We start from the raw sequence: 7559 nt of genomic DNA, 5'->3' as shown, positions 1-7559 counted from the left end.
TTTAACTCTCATCTGGAATGAGAGTTGTGGTGCCTGCCCCTATCTTTCTTTCCACTTCCATCTTGGAGACCCCAATCCAGTTTTTTAAGTTCATTTGTTGCTTTGCTTTTCCCTTTTTTAGCGTCCCCAGACTTCTTCCCTTGTTCAAGAATCTGAGTTTTCCTCTTTTCCTCCATTCTTAATATAATATCCAGAATTTCATGCTCGAAACCTGAAACATTTATCCCAAGCACTTTGCAAGCCTTCATCATAGTAAATTTGGTCCATTTTGATGTTTCCACAACAGTCGGTGAATCAACTGTTTGTGGTGAATGATCATTATGCCAAGGTAGAGGCAGAAAACTGTTGAGCGACTGGGAAGAGAGACTGGAACTGGAATTGTACCCTGAGATGGGAATAGGATCTTGTGTGTATATGCCCAAAGAAGGAGCAGATATTTCTGCTTCATCATCCGCTTCAAGCTGTGAAAAGACTCCTGCATTATGCTCCAAATTCCGGTGATTAGATGTTTGAACTTCCAATTCCAAAGCATCAAAGGATGTTGCACTGAAGGAAGTTGAATGTTTAAAGCTGCATGGGTCTGGTTTGGTTATGGAGGCTCTCCATGATTGCATTCTGTTATGTTCCTTGTGTTGCTTCCTTTTGTTTGGGTCTTTGGAATAATAATCGTTATTCCAGTCTAAACAAGTTCTCCCATGGTAGTGTTGGGCCGGCCCATTTAAATTGAAATTTAAATAAGACTTGCCCTTTCTTGTCCACAGATTCCTCACGTGGATTTTTAAATCAGATATCACGTGGGACTGAATGGGACTCTGTTCCCAGCAGCTTTTCAACCCTAGTCAACTCAGGGTTTTGTCCAGTGGGTAATGAAGAGGATCGGATCTCCGAAATTAATGCCAAATCGAACAACCAGCCAGCAAATTCGAAATTAAACTCACTGGGAATTTCATGACTGAATTTTTGACACAGATACAAGCCCAGAGAAAGTGGGATCTGTTCTTTGTATCTTCGTCAACTCCAATAAAGCCTCCGCATCTATCCCCTATATGCTCAAAAGTGTCCATGGTCCAAGCATTTAAGGGAATCCCAAATACTTTTAGCCAGATGTTTTCCGGTGGCTCCCCTGTCTGAGAGTTGATATTTTTTGACCACCACGACAGGCTGGGGTGCCTTCCGTTCCGGAACCATTCCCCAGCTTTAACTCTTATTGCTTCTTGTCTCGAAGGGGACTCGAAGAGGAATTTATTGTGGTCAAGGGGCGTGGCTTTGAAACCAGCAGTGACTTTTCATCTAGAGATGAACCATTTTTTAATTAACTCAGGGTTCGGGCTGTGATGAAAAGGGTCATTGAAAGTGCCGACTAAGCTTCTGTGGAGCGGATGGTTGTCATTGACTCCACCTATGCGTGCTGGTTGGCTGATTTCTGGCCAGCTTACTATGCTAGCAGCAGCCCGATAGGATTTTGTCAATGAAGACGGTATTGGTGGTGGCCCTGACTTGTTGAATTTCCCCAGAAATCGAATGATTTTAGTCGCGAAATCTGTCCACCCACTGTTAAAGCTCATCTCCGGAATGATTACTGCAGATTTAGAGGAGCCATGCCATACTTCAATGCGAACGAATCTGCCATATACGTTGAATTTTTGATAGACTCTGTATAGGTTGCGCTGTTGTTTTCTACCCCACCTTCTGTATAGTTGTCCATAACCCTTTGAAGCTTGTATTAGGATCTCACATACCCATCTTAGATTGTGTGGATCTAAGCTTACCTTACTTGTAAATCTCCTGCCTCTTTCTATCAATGAAAACCAGCTGAAATGTGTATCCCCTGTATTCTTGAGTTCGAAAGATTTATCCTCGCTAATGAAAAAGAGCTTTTCCTCAATTAAAAAAAATTCCGGTGGTCTAAAGCTACCGGAGGAAAAGATTCCTCAGCCTTTAGGAGATTGCCTTGGGACTAGTGCCAGAGAGCATAAAAACTTTTTTCATCAAAAATTTCCGTTCATTCATTTTCTTCTGGAAAATGTTTTTGAGTTGTTGGAACTTGATGATTGATTTCTATGCACAAATAGTTCGAGTAAATTCCTATGCTTGCTGTATTATTTTTGGTGGTGAATAATGCTTATTTTTCTTTACTGTAAGTCTGTTACTATTTTCTGGGCTGTTTTGTATGTGAGTCCTCATAGATATCGTGTAGCATCCTTGATGATCAGTGTTCAGGAGCAAACTCCGTTTTGTCTAATTTCTTGAGAAATTCAACATCTCCTGACTGTAACCTTTATGAAGTTTCACGCTACCTGATCGCAGAAATAAAAAATAAAAAGAAGATATATTGTAGCTTCGTTGTCCTTGACATGAATGTAGTGGTTAAATGATAAGTATATGAATTACTATATACTGGTACATCAACATGATTCAACTTCAAATATTAATTCATGCCTCGGAGTTATTGAGGGTGGTGAGTTCACAGTTTCATCTCCGTCGACTGGAATTTCAAGTGCAATTGAAAAGGGTAAACTCTATGGCATAAGATAATTTGTAATCAAGAGTTTAAACCATGAAAATATCCAATTATCAGTAAACAGAGGGATTTGGGCTACTCAAGCCATGAATGAGGCCATTTTGGATGAAGCATTTCATGTAAGTCTTTTTTCCTTTTATATCCTCGTGAGATTATAATATTATGAGCATTGATAATATATATATATATATATATATATATCTTACAATATAACAAATGTTTGTGTTATTTTGCGCGCAGAATTCCAGCAAGGTTATACTAATATTCAGTGTCAACATGAGTGGGTATTTCCAAGGGTACGCCCAAATGATTTCTTCAGTCGGTTTGAGAAGAGACCAAGTTTGGAGTCAAGGAAATGGTGGTCGTAATCCTTGGGGTCGAAGCTTTGAAGTGAATTGGCTGCGATTGTATGATCTGCCTTTCCAAAGAACTCTTCACCTTAAGAATCCATGGAATCAAGACAAACCAGTCAAAATTAGTAGAGATTGCCAGGTATGGGTTAATATTCTTGTCTTAGTACTATTCACTTGTTTTTTCAATGTACTCTTGTTAGTTAAGAGGCTTTTATGACCCTGGTACATGTATTGCTGTCAGGAGTTACCTCCAGATATTGGTGAAGCTTTATGTGAGCTTCTTGATGGACAGGATGCTATGGATGTTGATTTGAAAATGTATATCCCTTTCCTCTAAAACTTAAATAGTGTGTTGCCGTTCCATTATTTGGAAACAGACAGCCTTTTCTCAAAATTGAATTAGCACTACAGTTGTGGAAAAATTTGTCTAATTGATTTTTCTCTTTATAATTGTTATTGGCTCATCCAGGGATACCTTTGCAAGGAATGATCTCTCTTCTAAAATGCCATATGTAGAGCCTTCACTGCATCTTGGATTTCAAGACTGTAATGCATCTCTGGTACCTAATGGGACCATGTTTTATCCCTCTTCACTCTATCAACATCAAATTGATGCTAGTAGACTTCAGGTAGCACCTCTGAGAATAAATGGTGTATTTTCTGCTGAGGAGTCAGCCATTGCATCAGTGGAATCAAAGTCGAAACAGTCGAGGCATTCAAAGAGGAATAGAAGCCTTGCTAATCTTCATGTAGATACTGACATGGGTCCTCAAATTAACATGTTGGGCTTGCCGGCAGAAAGGAGCCCACTTTCTAGTAATTTGACTGAAGTTTACATTCTTGAAATGGTTTGTGTTTCCTTCTTACCATTATTTATTTAGAATTTCTCGTCTTACCCTTAATTCTTAATCTTCATATGAATCTGTACTTTGTGTGTATTTTATACAAAAATGGTTATCTACTGTTGAAGGCATATGCCAGAGATCGCCCAATTCAGTAATTTTTAACTTACAAGGCCTCCACCATATTTCTTGATACTGGACCGTATGTCATCTGAGTCTTTCTGTAGTTAGACTTTCAATTCTTCCGTCTTTATGATAAAGTCTCACAGGTGTGGACTAACAATTCCTTAAACAAATGCACATCTGTTGAACCTTGATACTATTAACTGTATTAGTTTATTATCATTAAGTATCAAGGTGTTTGTTTAAATCAAACTTCGTAGCAAAGTGGTTTATAAGATTTTAGTTTGATTCCCAGCTTTAAATGAATCCTGGTTGTCTTAGAAGTCAATGTAAGTCAATTTTTCATTGAGTAATAATTCCTGCCGGTATAGAGAACAAACTGGGAACTCACATCCAAGGGTGTGTGACCTAGTGGTCCATGAAGTGGGCTGAGAACTATGATTCTCAAGTTCAAAATCCAACAGACGCAAAAACTAGGTGATTTCTACCTCAACAGAGTTACCCGGTACCTATTCCGCCGGTGGTGTCCGCAGATACCTAGTGGGATTAGTCAAGGTGCACACAAGCTGGCTGGGCACTACCAGTTATAAGAAGTTATTAGGTTATTCCTGTTTTATTGGTGAACTTTTTCTTCTTCTTTGGTGCTTTATGCAGCTTGACTAGTGTTATCAAAGGCGCGCTTAAGCCTTAGAGCAAGGCTCAAAATATGTTGAGCGTGTCGCCTTGCTTTATGTGCGCTTTAGTGTTGTCATCAAGGTTCCAAGGCAAACATTTTGTTTGCCAGTGTGACTTTTATGAAGAATTTGAGGTTAAATAATTGATATTTCGCTTTATCATAGTTTTTTTTCAATTTCTTTGGTCATATATTTGTCATTAATATTTATAATTATTAGTCTTGGACTTAACATAAATATTTTATTTCTTTTCTCCCTTAGCGCCTTTTTTTGTTAAAGCCCACACCTTATTTGCGCTTAACGTCCCCACATACCTTAGAGCTTTCTGCGCTTTTCGCCTTTTGTAACACTGACCTTGACAAAGGGGCTAGTCCAAGGAAATGCTAGGTGGGATTCGTAGACATTCTTCTTCTTTACATTTGCCCCCTACCTCCCATTAAGTAACACACACACACCAGCAACTTCTCTCTTTCCCCCTCTCTTGCATGGCTGCTATTTAAGGCCTTCTGACTCATATTGTCTCTTAGACTGCTGCATTATTGATATTTTCAAGACACTACAGTTCTTATGTTCTTAATACATCATATTTTATTCACCTGGCTCCTAGCTATGAACTTAGCGGGCTACATATTCTCTGTCCTTGCCGAATTTAGTTTGAAGAATTTTTTTTAACAAGTGTAGTACTTCTTGAACCACATGTTGTAGCTGTTAGACCTACCAGAAAATCATGTTGCCATGATTAAGATATTACTGTAAACTTGTTGTTCATACTCCTTTCTCTTGTTGTAGACATATGAAGAGTATCTTGAAGCTTGTAGCAGAGGCAGCAAAAGATCGCCCCACCCTGTTAGTTCTCTTTGACATTTTTCTCTTATTATATATTCCTGTATTATTGAATAAACTCATGAACCACATGCTCTGTTGGGTTGGATTTTGAACTGTAAAAAGTTCACCTTTGTCCTTTTAGTTAATCTCTGTTCTGGAAAATCTATTCTAATTTCCTTTATTTTCGAAGAAAAGCTTGTAGCATTTAGCATTTCCTCAGTCTATAAGCAAGAGATGGTTAGCTCAATTAAAGAACTTGTGTCTTAAGTCACAAGTTTGAACCTTGCACCAAGTGAATTAAGTCTAGTATTTAAGTGGAGAAGGATAGAGGGGCGGGTCCATCATCTCCGGGTTTTGAAACTCACAGATGCCCAAACCGTTGGCTCCAGATGAACTTCTTGTTGATAAAAAACTTGGGGCTACTCCCATCCCTCTTTTTTCTCCATGCTATCTGGTGGTTGATGATCTGGATGTAATTGGTTCTCTGGGTGAAGTATTGTGATAAATTCATGTGCTATAGTTAGGGTCCTCGAAATTTCAGTCTCTGTTCTGCTCTTTAGCATGAGATTTGAGTCTTGCGTGTCTACCATTTCACCACCCAGGCATCTTGAAAGTGAATCATAATTCATGAATATGATATCTATCTAGTTTTGTAGATGACATTTCCTTTTCTTTTCACTAGCATGATGAAGTGGTTCATGAATGTATTTAAACTCAGTTTCTAAAAGTGCCCTTGTTCAATATATGCATATGGGGAGTGTTTCTTAGTGTGGATATCCATGAATTGCACACAGGTTTTTAAAGAAGAATCTTTCGCTTGAAAGGATTCTGATCAAATCATCAGGTTTCCATTGTGCAATAATTTACCTCTTTATCTAGGTTTCAGGACCATCACGGAGTACACAGAGGTCATTAGCCAGTGAAGTCAACTGTGATGATTCGTAAGTCTTCTTACTTCTCATTTCTGACACACCTGGGATGCAATGAACCAACTATGTGACCTATATCTATTATCTTTGCAGGCAATCAGGTTGCAGTTCAAAGAAAAGGAGAAGTCACTAAATCTCCCCATTGGTTGCATTGGTTTTCTTGGCGAGCAGGCGGATATGGTTGATAATTGTATTGTTTCAGTTGTCGTGAAGTGGTGGCTCTTGCGAAATTGTTTCTTTATTTTTGTAAAACTTAAAACTTAGGAGCATATATTGCTATAATGTTGGAGTATATCTGTACTGTATTTATATGACCGTCTTATCACCCTTCTCCCCTTCCTGTTTTCGAATGGAAAATTCTATACTGTCAATGGAAACTTGTACTGGAAATTAGTAGGATGGAGAGGAATTATTCTTCTTTATTCCTTTTTTCTTTTCTCTCTGAGGCTACTTGTTATTCTTCAAGATGTGGTATATCAAGTATGTATATTCGGGTTTATGTCCTAGATATGGAAAAATCCTTGGTAGGGAGGACTTCTGCGTAGAGGGGCCCTACGCATTGTGTATCCGGAATATTCATGATTTAGTGCATATATTGAACACCAGATGAAAAAAAAATAGGTACGTAGATTCGGAGGAAGAATAGCCTTATACGCAGTGTGATGGACATCAAAATAGTGTTAGATAGTTTGTAATATATAAATACACTTTTGTTTGTGATGGAGCATGATTATTTTGAAAAGTCATTTTATAATTATAAAAACTCTTTGAAGTAGTAGAAAAAAAGATAGTTGAAATATAAACGTGTTTGTTGCATTTTGAAGGAAATTTATTTTATTTTTTCTAATATTAATACTAAAAATATCTCTTTAAGATTATTTTGAAAGTTATGTGATGGCATGAAATACCTTATTGGGATAAATGATATGTACATGTTTATGAAAGTTGATTCTTTTATGTATCGAAATAATTTCTTCTTTAATTATAAATTTTTTATTCTTCAACACATAGTGGCTCAAAGAATCAGTGTGGCTTGATGATTTATATGAAAGTTGATTCTTTTATGTATCGAAATAATTTCTTCTTTAATTACAAATTTTTATTCTTCAACACATAGTGGCTCAAAGAGTCAGTGTGGCTTGGCGATTTATATGAAAGTTGATTCTATTATGTATCGAAATAATTTCTTCTTTAATTACAAATTTTTTATTCTTCAACGCATAGTGGCTCAAAGAGTCAGTGTGGCTTGGCGATTTATATGAAAGTTGATTCTTTTATGTATCGAAATAATT

The 7559-nt window shown here is 37.5% G+C and overlaps 1 pseudogene; it reads left to right on the top strand.

Moving 5' to 3' along the window:
- LOC107028311 overlaps positions 1-6712 on the top strand; it is a 20293-nt pseudogene extending 13581 nt beyond the window's left edge.
- Positions 6713-7559: the final 847 nt, after the last annotated feature.

Source organism: Solanum pennellii, chromosome 8 (assembly GCF_001406875.1).
Source record: "Solanum pennellii chromosome 8, SPENNV200".
NCBI classification, from domain to species: Eukaryota; Viridiplantae; Streptophyta; class Magnoliopsida; order Solanales; family Solanaceae; genus Solanum; species Solanum pennellii.
This window is presented reverse-complemented; position numbering and strand designations above follow the sequence as displayed.